This window comes from Hydra vulgaris, chromosome 11 (assembly GCF_038396675.1).
Source record: "Hydra vulgaris chromosome 11, alternate assembly HydraT2T_AEP".
Classification (NCBI taxonomy): Eukaryota; Metazoa; Cnidaria; class Hydrozoa; order Anthoathecata; family Hydridae; genus Hydra; species Hydra vulgaris.
In genome coordinates this window covers 45,006,296-45,022,131 of record NC_088930.1, presented here as the reverse complement: position 1 = coordinate 45,022,131, position 15,836 = coordinate 45,006,296, and the positions used below count along the sequence as shown (strand labels likewise).

The 15,836-nt window shown below is 29.6% G+C and overlaps 1 long non-coding RNA gene across 2 annotated transcripts; it reads right to left on the bottom strand.

Annotated features, from left to right (window-relative positions):
* Window positions 1-7,947: 7,947 nt before the first annotated feature.
* LOC136086694 (uncharacterized) lies at window positions 7,948-10,751 on the bottom strand. 2 transcript variants are annotated; one of them, XR_010641521.1, is made up of 4 exons: window positions 10,247-10,652; window positions 8,544-8,676; window positions 8,211-8,400; window positions 7,948-8,111 (listed from the first exon to the last, which is right to left on the bottom strand). It is a non-coding gene; the product is annotated as an uncharacterized LOC136086694 (long non-coding RNA). The 2 variants fall into 2 exon arrangements; XR_010641520.1 differs by having other exon boundaries at window positions 8,544-10,751.
* Window positions 10,752-15,836: the final 5,085 nt, after the last annotated feature.

Genomic DNA, 15,836 nt, shown 5'->3' with positions numbered 1-15,836 from the left:
GATCTAATCTAAAGTATTATTATTTTTTTATTTTTAAAACTTATTACCCCACACTCCGAATGACATCATTTTTAGTTTTTTTAAACCAAAAATAATTATGATTTAAAAAACGCGAAAAAAAATGAAAACAATGTTGGACTAATTTATATATTACAAATCATCAAGTTACGGAGATTCTCTCACTAATTCTAGAACTTCACTGGAAAATTTTTTCAAACTTTGATTGTTATTTAAGTTTCTAAAAGATGTTCCGGATCACTAGAGACAAGAAACCTATTAATCAAATCTTGGTTTGTATCTTTTCTTGAGGCCTTTCTGCTAAAAATCCCGAAAGTTCCTGAAGTCTGTATTTCGCGCCTCTAGGGCATCTTCTGACATTATGCCGATTGGTAGAAATTGTCTTTCATGCAATTATGGCATGACCATGAACCAAAATTTTGTGAACAGATTGTGACATATAGTACCATGAATAATTTGATATATATAGTTTTAGCGCAGTTATGCAAAAAACCATAAACTTTATAGTATCTATTTCATACCCCGATGACAAAGTGACTAAAATAATATAAAAATAATATATAAGAGTTTCATCAACTCTCAATATCTCAGCAGTTGATTTATAGTTAGCAAAAGCTCTGCGGAAATGATTTCCATTGTTACTAGAACCTAAAAATTTAGAAAACTATGTCTTATATTTTGAAATATTATATGTATAAATAATATATATTTTACATAATATAAAATTTGACTTACCCGATTCTCCACTTTTGGGAAAATCCAGAACCAATCCCAATTAGTTTATAAAATCGCTATGAATTCGGCACTTTACTAGCTGTACTGCTATTTTATCAGCTACGGTTTTAGCGTGCCATTTTCCAGTTTCCTTTTTATATCCAATATGCAGTATTAGTTCAAAAAAGTTTATCCAAGCGTGTAGGCTAGATAAACCATATTTAACCTCTAATTTATTGGTGTCTAAATTCAACACTTTCTCCAAGTTGTTCATGTTTTTAGGAGATATACCACAAACTGGACAACACTGTGTCGAGTTTGTTACTGTTGATAAAATTGATTGAATTTTACCATCTATCATGGTCAGCTCAATAAAACATTTTACAGCTATTTCTTACCCTGCAAAAATAATGTTAATAATATCATATTTCTTAAATTCGGAATCGATAGTTTTTTTTCTTCTTCCCTAACATTCTTGGTTTCCTTTTGAAACGAAAATCTACTCGGTTCTTATGGTACTGTGCAAGTAATAAATAAACACTCTTAATTATTTAGATTTCTTTCAATGTTTTCATTATGGCTAACCTGCTTGTAAACACTTTGCCCTGTAGCACCATCAAACCCAGCCTTGCATCTAAATGTCAGTTTAGTTAGTTTCTTTAACATTGTAATTAGCACAGGAGCCTGTACATCACATAGTCTTTCAAGGGTGTGCATCAGAAGGTCTTTTAGTGGTATCTTTACTGTATACTCATCTACATAAATGTTTTTTGGGTAGCATTTAGCTTTTGAAAATTGTTTATAATTATACAAAGGATAGATGTGGAAGTCTTTTTCTTCAGCGCTATTTCTTCAGCAACATTTCGTATGTTGATTTTGATATACCACCATCAACAATCGTTGCTAGACCTTCATCCGGTGAATACCTTTTAGGAGTTTCAACGGGTTTGCTATCCAAAATTAATGCAATTTTTTAGCAGTCTTGTACTTAAATTCATTCCTAAGTTATAGCTTTGTTGCATAAAGTAATTCAACGCCAGATAAAGTGTTAATAACATTGTTAAGCTTTCTTTTTTTTTTTCTGTCGGATGAGTTTTCAAAAGAGCAACAGGGTCTTCCAACTTCACTAACTGTAGGATTTAGCGTAATGTACGTAAACTGAATATTTTGAGCTAGCCAATTTTCATTGTTTTTCTCAAAATGAATTATACCATTATTTGCAGCTATACACCTTTTCCGATACACTTTTATAAAGTTTTTACACTCACAATCTTTTAATTTATTATCTACTGAAGCTAGGAGAGCTAATACTGATGAAAAAAATGATTTATCATTAGGAACTGGTTTGTTTTGTCTTATAAGTGTGTGAATCTCACCAATTTTCATGTTATAGCTAAAATAAAAAACAAAAAAAGTATTGCTTAAACAGTACAATGTGCATTGAATTGTATTGGTGAAAAAATAACATGTATTTTTGTTTGGGTCAAATAAACTTAAAATTAGGGAAATTAGGGGCAAAATATATAGTTCTAATAGGCCATAGATATGTTGCATTTACTAGCTCAAGCACTCGATATAGGTTCTCGTAGGTTCCCAAACTTATTTGACTTTTTGTACAAAATAAAAGTATTAAATGTTATAAACTTACCTTGTTGTTATAAAGCCAGTTTATAAAGGTGTAATAAATGTTGAGTTTTCCTTTACATTATTTTCGTAAAGTTATATTATTAAATAATTAAAATACAAAAACTAATTGCGCATAAACGTATTTCTTTTTAAAGTTACTGTTTACTAAAGTTAATCATAAAATAAAAAGAATTTACGCTTTTTTGTGAAAATAAATTTATAAAACATGGAACCGCAATTGATTTTTGTGGTTTTGAAACATGACTATTTTACTCAAATAAATAGTTTAATAAGACAATAGAGTATTACAACAATGTTTAATTATATGGTTTTTAAAATAATAAATTTTCATTTTTGAAGTTTTGTCCACCACCTGGCCCACTGTGCATCGCCATAAAGTGACACCATTTTAGTTAATGACCTATGTAATGTCTTTATGTAAGATAAATAATGTCTTAATTTAAAAAAGTTAACTATATTTTTTTATTTTAATTTTAAATAGCATCTTTAATTTTGTATGCAGTTTATTATTGATTTATTATCTTAATTTTGTTAATGAAGATAAACACTATTTAATAGATAAAGCATACATGTTCTTTATAGCAAAAAAATAATTCTTTATTTCTCATTCTTTATTTTTTTGCTATAAAGAACATGTATGCTTATAGATAAATATAAGATATGTTGATGTAATATTTTAATCCTTTTGGCAACTGATCTACTTAAATGATCAAGTTCATTTAAGACTTTGATATTTTTTTTGAATCGCAACTTCAATTAAATGTATTTAAAAATATGCTATTAACTATAATAGTCTTTTACATATTATATTTATTTATATATGTATATATATATGTATATATATATATATATATAAATATATATATACATAATATATATATATATATATATATATATATATATATATATATATATATATATATATATATATATATATATATATATATATATATATATATATATATATATATATATATATATATATAGTATATATAAGAACAAAATTATACATATATATATATATATATATATATATATATATATATATATATATATATAATTTTATTCTTAAGGTCATTTAGAATAAAAGTCCCTGGCCCCCGGCGTCGTCGGCCTTACCTAACTAGAATCCTGTATGTGTATATATCTAGCTCCATATATATAAACGTTGTAAAATGTCTCTTCATATTTGAACAAAATCTTTATTTTGTTAACTCTGATATTTTTTCAATATAAAGAAGTTTAAAAAACTGAGAACTTGATAGGTTGTAAGGAAGTAAAGGAGCAACATCTTTATTTGAGTAAGAATTTTAGATTTTTTTCTATAACCAAAATGGGTACAAGTTATACTTAAGAACTTTAAAACAAATCTTGATATTGTAACATAGACCAATATTAGCATTGTTTATTTTAAATGTATTTTTGAATGAACATTGTGATAAGACTTACTTTATGTTACATGAAGTAAAGCTTTAGTAATAAAGTTAAAGTAATAATTTGTGTACAATCTTGTTATTGTTTTATCTTGAAAGAAGGTTGAGATTGTGGAAATATTTGTTTTACATGGAGATATGTCTAAAAAGTAGATTTTAGAGTTTTGCATATATATATATATATATATATATATATATATATATAATATATATATATATATATATATATATACATATATACATATATATATACATATTTATACATATATGTATATAAACGATTAATATTATATTTATATAAATACATTCATATAAACACAAACACATACACACAAATCTCATATATAATAAATGAGAGTATGTATAAAAAAGTGTGTATATATATATATATATATATATATATATATATATATATATATATATATATATATATGAGATATGCAAGTATGTTATTGTGTGTGTGCATATGTATGTATATGTAATGATATTTGTGCATATATATGTATGTATATATACACGCATATGTAACATATATGTGTGTATGTATATACATATATATATATTTGTATATATATATATATATGTATATATATATATATATATGCATATATATTTATTAGATAGAGAGTTTATATAAAAAGTGTGTATGTATATATAATTTATATATATATACATAAATACATATTTACATATATACATACATACCTATATTTATATATACATAAATATATGTATACATACATACATACCCACATACATACATACCTACATACATACATAAATACATACATGCATAAATACATACATACATATATACATACACACATACATACATACATACATGCATGCATACATACATACATAAACACATACATTCATACATACATACATACATACCTACATACATACATACATACATACATACATACATACATACACACATGCATACATACATAGGCGTAGAAAGAATTTTTTGGTGTTCGAGATAGGTAACTTCTAGACATGGAGCAAACTCCAAACATTTATATGCTTATACTTATGTCAAATAATGACGGTTTGCAAAAAATTGCGATGATTGGAGGCTGGGTACAAAAAAGCCCCAAAATTTTCGCCCCCCCCCCTGCCCCAAACGTGAGAGCATCAAGTTGATGAAGTATTTTTTGTACTACTCTTAACTAGACTTATATTCATCGATAAATTTTAGATTTCATTTTAAAATATTTTAGCGTTCAAAAATTATGACCATATAAAGTTTAAACCCCCCTCAACTTGAGGGGGCTGCAAATTTTATATGGTAATAATTTTTAAACGCTAATAGATAATACTATGAAACTTAAAATTTATCGATGAATATAAGTCTAGTTAAGAATAGTACAAAAAATACTTCATCAACTTGTTGCTCTCACGGTTGGGGCAGGGGGGGGGCGAAAATTTTGGGGCTTTTTTGTTCCCAGCTTCCAATCATCGCAATTTTTTGCAAACCGTCATTATTTGACATAAGTATAAACATATAAATGTTTGGAGTTTGCTCCATGTCTGGAAGTTACCTATCTCGAACACCAAAAAATTCTTTCTACGCCTCTGCATACATACATTATGTATGTATGTACTCATAAGTATTACATAGTACATACATAGTATTACATGAGTAAATACATGAATATATAAGATTATTATAGTCTCATATATTCATCATATATAATCATTATATATGATATCAGTTTTTTGAAAACATAAATAAACTTCTACCCTCAGATAATTAGATTTTGTGTTTTCAAAAGTTAAACAAGCCACGCTCGGCTTGGAATGTGAAATTTCTAAGAAAAGCACAACTTTAAACTTTTAAATATATTTTTAATCTTATTTGAGTTATTTTCTTATGCAACCAAGATAAGCTTATTATATTTTCAGCCATTAAAAGAGTTGAATGTGGTGATTTAAATGGAAATATATATAATTAAACAGTCATCAAACTAAAAAAGTTCGTTTATACGAGTAGTAGCCATTTTTACAATTTTTATTTTCTTAAATGTTTACTGCATTTGCGTATAAAGGCGAGTTTCCACTTATCCGTTTTTCAACGGGAAAGGTAAAGGAAAGGAAAAAAAAATCACGTGACCATGCGCAATAAAAGTTTTCATTGTCAAAAGGAAAATTGCGCATGCTCACATGATTATTTTTCCGTTCCCTTTCCCGTTCCCGTAGAAAAACGTATGAGTGGAAACTCACCTTAATAACTTGTCCCTTCTAAACGACCGTTGTCACGCTAAATAAGATAATCCTAAATTAAGTGGACAAAATGATATACTGCGCATGCGTTGGTTTACAGATATTTAACGAGGAGGCTGAATAAGTGCGAATTTCATAACTGCGAATCTGCATAAGTGCGAAGCAGTTGCAAAGACTGGCATAAGTGCGAACTGGCACAAGCGCGAACTGGCATAAGTGCGCCGAAAGAATTTGCAAACATTGGCATAAGTGCGAATTGGCATAGGTGCGAACTGGCATAAGTGCGAATTGGCATAAGTGCGCCGAAAGAATTTGCAAACATTGGCATAAGTGCGAACTGGCATAAGTGCGAACTGGCATATGTGCGAATCAATTGCAAAAACTGGCATAAGTGCGAAATGGCACAAGCGCGAACTGGCATAAGTGCGCCGAAAGAATTTGCAAACATTGGCATAAGTGCGAATTGGCATAGGTGCGAACTGGCATAAGTGCGAATAGGCATAAGTGCGAACTTGCCAATTCGCCACTTATGTCAATTTGCACTTATGCCAATGTTTGCAAATTCTTTCGGCGCACTTATGCTAATTCGCGCTTGTGCCAGTTCGCACTTATGCCAGTTTTTGCAATTGGTTTGCACTTATGCCAGTTCGCACTTATGCCAATGTTTGCAAATTCTTTCGGCGCACTTATGCCAGTTCGCACTTATGTCAGTTTTTGCAATTGTTTCGCACTTATGCCAGTTCGCACTTATGCCAATGTTTGCAAATTCTTTTGGCGCACTTATGCCAGTTCGCGCTTGTGCTAGTTCGCACTTATGCCAGTTTTTGCAAGTATTCGCACTTATGCCAGTTCGCGCTTGTGCCAGTTCGCACTTATGCCAGTTCGCACTTATGCCAGTCGCAATTATGCCAGTTCGCACTTATGCCAGTCGCACTTATGCAGATTCGCAGTTATAAAATTCGCACTTATTCAGTCGCCCCATATTTAACGTATTAAGTTACGTTAAATAAGTAGATAAGTTGAACAGTCAAGGCATTTTTTACTAACCCAGACGAACAAACATACGTTAACTGAACTAAAAGCGTTTACTTTGTCAAGTGAATTAGTATTATTTCACGTCATCTTTATAGTGATAATTTAATAATGTTTTTTTAATAATATTTTAAAAAATATTTAACTCGCGATATATATTCTAGTCGAAATTTATATCTTTTTAGTTTAGTATGACACGAGACATTTTTTTAAGAAAAAGCTTTTTTTTCCCCTTAGGTCACCAACTGGATGAGTCTACTATAAAAGTTAAATTATTCATCTTTAACTCTTAAACTTAACAATTGTAAAAGTTTGTGATCTGTAAATACGCAAGAATATTTAATTAAAGAAAAGTTCTCACTAACAATTAAGCTTTTTGATTAAAAGTAATGGTTACTTGATTCTACGCAGATAAATAGTAAGAAAAGTATTCTGATGTTTTCGCAGCAAAAAGAAAATAAGAGAATTTATTAACTTGTGTCTGGCCTGTCTTTTGTGTGTGTTAATTTACCTCCCCAAAGAAAAAGAGAAAAGCCACTACAGTCAAATAAGCTGCTAGTTGTGGTTACAACCCTCTCTCAACTCTACAACTCCGAATCACAAACCAAGACGAACAAGACCGCTACGCGGAGAAACAAGTTTAATGCGGCACTACCATGGACGTGGTACTCGGAACTTCTCGATAGAGGCAAGCCCTCTGCCAATACACCACTTCTGCACTACCTTTGAATAACAATCTAGACGGGTGTTATTCGACGATTTTAGCGGTGTTATGTATATAGTACAATAATTATAAAATGTGACCTAAACTTAGTTTACTATTTTTTACTATGTGAATGTTTTAAATAAAAACGACATTAAAGAAACGACACACTTCATGCAAAAACTTTATTTTAAAAATAAGATCAAAATATCTTTACACAATATAATTAACAAGATAAAATAACATGGTTTCTAAATCTTTTTGAAAAAATTTAACTTAGTTGAAACTTGGGCATTTTCGGAAGAAATACGATTTTTCCACACGGAATTACAAGCCTATATAGTATATAGTATATATAGTATATAGCCTATAGAAATATAGTATAACATGAATAGTATCATAAAAACGCAATGAAAAAATAAAATAAAAAATACCTGCTTTTGTGCCAGAAAAGTACTTAATAAATGCATTGATCAATATGTGTAAATAAATTGATTTAGAAAATGTGTCAATAAATTGATTTACTCTAAATGGTGTGCCATGAGGATTTAAATCTTTGAATCATATGAATTTAAAAAAATGTTAAAACAGACATGCCAGAATAGTCTATACTTTCACAATATTCTATAAAAAATGGTCAAATATCTTATTAAAATCAAAAATAACATAACCATATTTTAAATACTAATTTTATCGTAGTTGTAATAGTAGTTAACTGCAACTGCAACAAATGTATGTATATAAAGAGCTGACTTTAATAACTTTACCTTTTAACTATATCTTATATTGATAACCCTAGTTGATAAAAATGAATAACTGATGACAGTAAGAAATAAACTATAAAGTGAGCAAAACAAATCATCACGCCAATAATGAAATAAAGAACAAGCAACAGTTGACCTAAATTAACCAATTATGCAACTTTAGACATCTATAAGACACTTATAAAAATAAAAAACATAACAAAATCTTTAATTATTAACTAAAACATAAGGTACATAAACTAACCAACAATAAAAAACAAAAAAAACAACATATTTATGTGTATTGATTGAATTCAAGCATTCAAATAAGTCATCAAAACAAAACAAAAAACTAGCAAAAATAACAGGATACATTCACAACAATGATAGAACTAAAGCCACACCTTTTACGACAGTCTAACACAGTAACAAAAGGAATCTTTAATTTACCATTTTCAATACATTTCAGGTAATTTTGCCTCATATCATTATCTTTTCATCTAACTAAACTTAGGTTGATACTGATACACAAACCTGTTGCATTTCTTTTTACGAAAAGATCACAATCATTTTCATGTGCAACTCTAAGCACTAGTAATGGTAAATCATCTTTACTTAAACTATTAAAGAGTAAATCATAAAACTAAACACACTTTGAATGTGAAACAAATTCAGAAAACGTTACTTAGAAGCACCAAATATGATTTTCTAACATTAATCATTTGCATAATACTGTAACTTTCTGAAAACACCACTAATTAAAACGATTAAAAATGTACAAAAAACCCAGATATTTTAAACTTTGAAACTCAGATATTTTAAACTTTAAAACCCAGATATTTTAAACTTTAAAACCCAGATATTTTATCAAACTGATATAAAAGCAAACTTTGTGCTATATCAATCAAGGTGCCATCAAGCCAGCCAGATGGGTTTCGTAAAGACCTTGTCTTTAGACTGTATTGACAAATTTTCTTCTAGGATTAACTCTTACTTCCAATCTTTCTTGGAAACCATATATCAAATCAGTTGCAAAATTAGCATCTGCTAAGGTTGCATCTCTTTATCCAGCTTGACACTTTCTTACTCCAGATTCTATTCTCTATCTCTATAAATCTCAAATCTGGCCTTGAATGGAATACTGTTGCCATATCTGGGGCAGCTCTTCTAATGATGCCCTTTCTCTTTTAGACAAGGTGCAAAATCGCATTGTAAACATAGTTGGACCTGCTCTTGCAGCCAACCTCCAACCATTATCACATCATCGTAATGTTGTTTCTCTTTCTCTTTTCCACAAATACTATAATGGGCACTGCTCTAAAGAGCTAGCGTCTCTTGTGCCATCTACTAAAATTCATTCTCATGTTACTCGTCATTCAATAAAGTTTCATCCTTTTTCTGTGACTGTTCCTAAGTGCTCCAAAAACGCTTATTTGTCTAGTTTTTTTCCTCAAACATCAGCTCTTTGGAATTCGCTTCCTTCATCTTGTTTGCCTGATTCATATAATTTGCAATCCTTTAAGTCGTCCGTCAATCGTTATCTTGCTCTACAATCTTCATATTTTCTCTTCCAGTAACTTCCAACTCTAATTAGTGGTTGCTTGCAGCCTTGTTGGAAGCAAAGATGTTTAAAAAGAAAAAAAATTTTAAATAAAACTTTGAACTTCTACAGCCCCTTTTTACAATGATACTATCATTAACAAACAGCTTTAAAACTTTTCCATTACCAGTTTAAACTCTGAAACTTTTTCTCGTTGATTGGTTTGAAGGAAATAAGCCAACTTTATCAAAATAATCAAAAATTTTAGAGTTTTAAAAGAGTACCAAGTCTATAAAAACAAAGTAGTAATATAAATTGTTAACTTTTCAATATATTTACATCAATGATCAAAAATGTTGAAACTGATATGATCACATGGAAATCTTAAAACAACTGCGGTTTTTTAGATGCTGAGACATAGTAAAAAATTAACTTCAGAAACATACAATAACATAAAATATACAATAATAACAAACTCCTATTCATAAATTATATAAAAGTTTAACTTAAATAGTTGATTATGTATACAAATCAAATCAAATCAGTATATTTTCATTTTAATAATAACTGTATATATACAATCGTGCGGGACATTTACAAACAGTTAAAAACTGATGACGCGTAAAGACCTATGATGGTATAAATATAGCATAATAATAATGATAATAATAATAAGTAATAAAAAATAAATAAAAATAAATAGTAATAATAATAGTAATAAATAGTAATAATAATATTAAATACAGTAATATAATAAGTACTATCTATATATTTTACTATATATAGGTATATATTTTACTATATATTTATCTATATATATTATAGTGATTATCATAAGGATAATGCAAAAAAAATATATATATATATAAACATCATAACAATATCAATAACAAAAAATATAACAGTAAAAAGAAGGAAAGAAAGGAAGAAGAGTCAAAGAAGTAGAAGTCATAGGAGTTTTGTTGTGATCCAGCATTTTTCAAGCATAGAAAAATTGAATATGAATTAAAGAAAAAGAGAAAAAAAAAAAAAAAAAAAAATTGTTATAGAGAATTAAGCGGGACGGTTGCATAGAAAATAGTTTGATTATTTATTACATGTTATATGGTTTAGTAGTGCCACAAATTTTAGAGCCATATAACTTTACAGGATGATGAAAATGAGGATTCACTTGATTGTGACTAAATGAACATTTATATATTTTTATGTCTTATTTTAAGTTTTATGTTTTTATTTCTATTTTATTTTTATTTTATGAGTTTTATATTTTTTTTTTCTATTTTATGGGTTTTATATTTTTATTTCTATTTTTGGTTTTATATTTTTATTCTTATTCTTATTTTTATTTGTGAGTTATTTTTATTTATTTCTACGTTACTTTTATTATATTAAAAATTTAGTTATAGAGAATAACTGGGGGGTGATTGCATAACTGATAGTTCATTGATAATTTTTACTGAAGATAAATTTTTTTACATGGGTTATAAAGGCATTTCTATTTGATATTTTGGAGAATATTTTTTTAGTTTCAACAGGAAGAGAGTTCCAACATAGAATTGATTGATACTTGATTGACTTTATGCCATACTTGTGTGTTTGTTTTAAAGGCATAGAAAGACTACAATAAGATACAGACCTAAGTTTATAACTATGAACATCATTTATGAATTTAAAATAGCTAGTGAAGCAGCTAGGCGTATTATGGTGGAAAATGTCCCATACAAGAACACAGTTTGATAAGTAGATAAGTTCGTCAAGCTTTAAAATTTTAGAAAGATTATACAGTATGTCAGAACAAAAACTGTTAGGTTGAAAGTGAATAATTCTTAAAGATTTATTCTGGAGATTTGTAAGGTTTTTTTTATAAATGGATGGACTTTGCCCCCATATCTGACAACCATAGCGTAGGTGGGAGTTAAAAATAGCATGCCAAATATTCACAAGGGTTTCATAATTCACAAAATGCCTTATTTTGGTAAGCATTCCATTTGCTCGACTTAATTTGTTTGATATGGACTTAATTTGTTGAATGAACAAAAGATTTTCATCTAATAATATGCCTAGATATTTTATTTTATCTACAATATTTAGTTTTTGATCACTAATTCTAAAATTAAGTTTTTTGGTAATTTTTTTGCCTTGAGGTTTAAATAGAACTAATTCAGTTTTTTTGACATTCAAAGATATTTTGTTTGATCGCAGCCATTGAACCAGTGATGCCAGGTCATAATTTAGGTATTTATTTAGCTTTTTTAAAGACTTATCTACAATCAGAAGGTTAGTGTCATCAGCAAAATGATACACCTTTGAGTATTTAATACAAGTGTTTAAATCATTTATGTAGATAAGGAAAAGAAGCGGACCCAGAGTTGAACCCTGAGGAACAACTATAGATGTTAACTTAGTAGTGGATGAGATATTACCAATAGTAACACTTTGTGGACGATGGTTTAGATATGACTTAAACCAGTTCAGTGCAATTCCCCTTACACCATAATGATACAGTTTTGATAATAAAATTTCATGGTTGACAGAATCAAAAGCTTTTTGCAGGTCAACAAATACTCCACCAGCAAATTGCTTTTGATCCAAAGCCTCACGTATGGTTTCAGTTATATCTATGAGTGCTTGGTTAGTAGAGTGTTTCTTTCGGAATCCAAATTGCAGACTATATAAGCTATCTGATAGATTTAAAAAACTGAGCAGCCTGTTATACATAAATTTTTCAATTAGTTTACCTATATTTGAGAGTAAGGATATAGGCCGATAGTTACATGGATCTTGTTTACAGCCGCTTTTAAAAATTGGAACAACTTCTGCAACTTTAAATAAGTCAGGGAATATCCCTTATTGAAAAGATTGATTTATTATAATAGTCAAGGGGAAGCTCAATTCTTGAGATGCTAAGGTCATTATTTTTGAAGGAATGCTACTGGGACCGGTGCTTTTTTTTGGATTCAAGAGGGAAATATAGTCATTTACTTCTTGAGGAGTAACTGGAGATATAAAAAATCAGGATTTTGATTTTTCAAATAGTGGCTGAAGTGAAATCTAGGAGGTATAATTTCTTTAGAAAGTTTATCTGCAATTGAAGAGAAGTAATCATTAAAAGTGTTTGCAATTATTTTCTTGTTAGTTATAGTTTTATTATTGATAGTTCATACCACAAGTTGACATATTTTAATTTAATAACATATTATTCCATTAAAGACATGCTGCTAAACATCTTCAACAGAGCAATTATAGACTGGCATTTTAATTATATAATTTTAAAATTTTAAAAATATGATTATTGCTGAAATTTAATTATTTTGAGTCTATCTCTAACGGAAACAAGGCTATTTATTTAACGATAGATTTTACCTACCTAACGGAAACTTTACGCTGTATCTACATATGCTTGCGTCACGCTTGCGTAGAACTAGTCGTCTACTTATTTAACGATCAACTTATTTAACGCGACACCATGTAAGCAGTTGGTTACATGAAAACAGGGTTGAAATCATTGACCCCTGGCCTGGTAACTCACCCCACCTTGATCCCATTGAGAACTGCTGGAATTATCTTAAAAACAAAGTTCAAAAACTAATGTCTCATTTTCGGATGATTTACCAAAAAAAAATTAGGCAGGTATGAGCTCAACTCATAGGCATAAAGTTTTAGTTTTCCCGTATGGGGCATAAACTATTTTGTAGGAGTTGAAAATCTATAATAAGAAATAAAATGTTTTTTCAATGGACATAAAAATGCAATTTATTTTCTCAAGTAAAATGTGTTCATGCGTATGGAGGCACGCATTGTAAACTCATCGATCATTTATTAAAAGCAAAAGTGTAGGCAATATCGCAATGGCAATTTAAAATAGCAAGATGATTCAATCGCTCCTGAGATATTGTAGAACGCAAATAAGTCTTTAGCCTACGAAGACAAGAAAAAGAGCGCTCACACGTACATGAGGTGACAGGCATACATAGTAAAATCTTTACCAGCTTCACAAACTCGGGAATCAGTGGAATTAATTGAGAAAGAATACCATCATGGTCTACAAGCTCATTCAAAACTGATTCAAAATCAATTAGTTGAGTATTCTTGAATTTTGCATGATCTGCAAATATATCGCGATGGAGTTGTAGCCTTCTATAATATTTAAAGTCAACTTTGTAAAAAGCCTCAACAAATCCAACTTTCAAGCACTGACCAATGAGAAATTTTTCTACATTTGCTAAATGCTCAGTGGTCTCGGTTGGATCGAAACGGGTTGCAATTCCCGTTATAACACAATCCAGAGATGCATAGAAAAGCTGGCGGTAGTGGTCCTCTGGAGTCGTAGCAAAGTATAGAACTCCACTTCCAGTAAATATTGATGTAATTTTACGTTTCCGTAGCATCTCTGGTTTGTCAAGTGAACTACATTCTGCTGCTACAACGGCTGCATCCAACAAAACTTTGAAGCGAGTATCAATATTTGTAAAATTTGTAACAGACAAGTTAGAGGATCCGTCAAAACATTGACCCCGACAATTTTGAATCAACAATTCAAATCGAAACAAAACATCCATCAAACAGTTTAACGTTCTTGATGTTCTCGGTTTGGTAAAATCCTATAAAAAGCTCCTCAATTTTAAGTTTTTCATTAACACACCGAATCCAGATCGAAACTTATTAATTTGCAAACATATCCGTTGTTTCATCGACCATCAAACTATAGAATTGTGATTCCCTTTACTTTCGCAAAGCTTACGAAGCGTTGCATGAGCAAAGTCTTGTAGGATTTCGTTTTCAATTTCAGGCGAGAGCCACTTTTGCTTTTCAGGACGATTCAACCATTTCTTCAGTTCCAGAGAATCGTCTGCTCGTAGTTTGAGTAGCATGCAAAATTTTGAATTATTTTCAACCTTTCCACGAATGGTAAGGCCTTGCGTTCCTTAATACATTAAGAAGAAACAGTTATCCAGTAAATAAATTTAATGATTGATAGTTAATCTAAATTTTTCTTAAACGAAATTGAGGAATTACCAAATAAAGAAGTGTTGTAAATATTTTTTTTGATAAAGCCGTACGATTATCCATCATTTCTTTATTTTGGTGATGATTAAGCAGTTGGATAACGTTTAATTCCAGTGTTGCTGAGGCGATCATACTAACAGACGCACTATGGAGTTCAGATCGCTCGTGAGAACCAAAAATTTGTAACGCTTTCTTTCAATTAGAAAATCCGTTTCAAATAAAAGCTTTGTACGAATCTTTTTCTCTTAAACTACGAGGCAAAGGCATTTTTATCTGGGTAGCTTTGATGCGGGTAGAACAAAAAACTTTTTCTTTCTCGTGGTCATGTAAAACCCATTTATATTTTTCAGGAAACAGATATTGCAGAGAAAATTAATAATTGTTTGTTTATGCGACACAATGGTCGCAAAAATTGACCAACGGAGCCGTCCAGTCACGTAGACCTGGGAGATGTGAATAATAATTGTTAATAAAAATTGGGGAAAAACTAGCTAATAAAATAAATCCTAGAAAAAAATGTTATAAATCATATCTAGAAAAAACTCCGGATGAGCTTAAAATTGCATTTAATACCTTACAACAAGATAAAAGTCCAGGACTAGATAACATTAGCGTGAACGTTGTAAAAAATGTCTACAATATTATTAAATATCTCCTTCTGCATTGCTGTAATCTATCTTCAAAAAATGGGGTATTCCCTGAGCAGCTAAAGCTAGCAAAAGTTGTTCCTATATTTAAAAGCGGAGATGATTCTATAGCTTCTAACTACA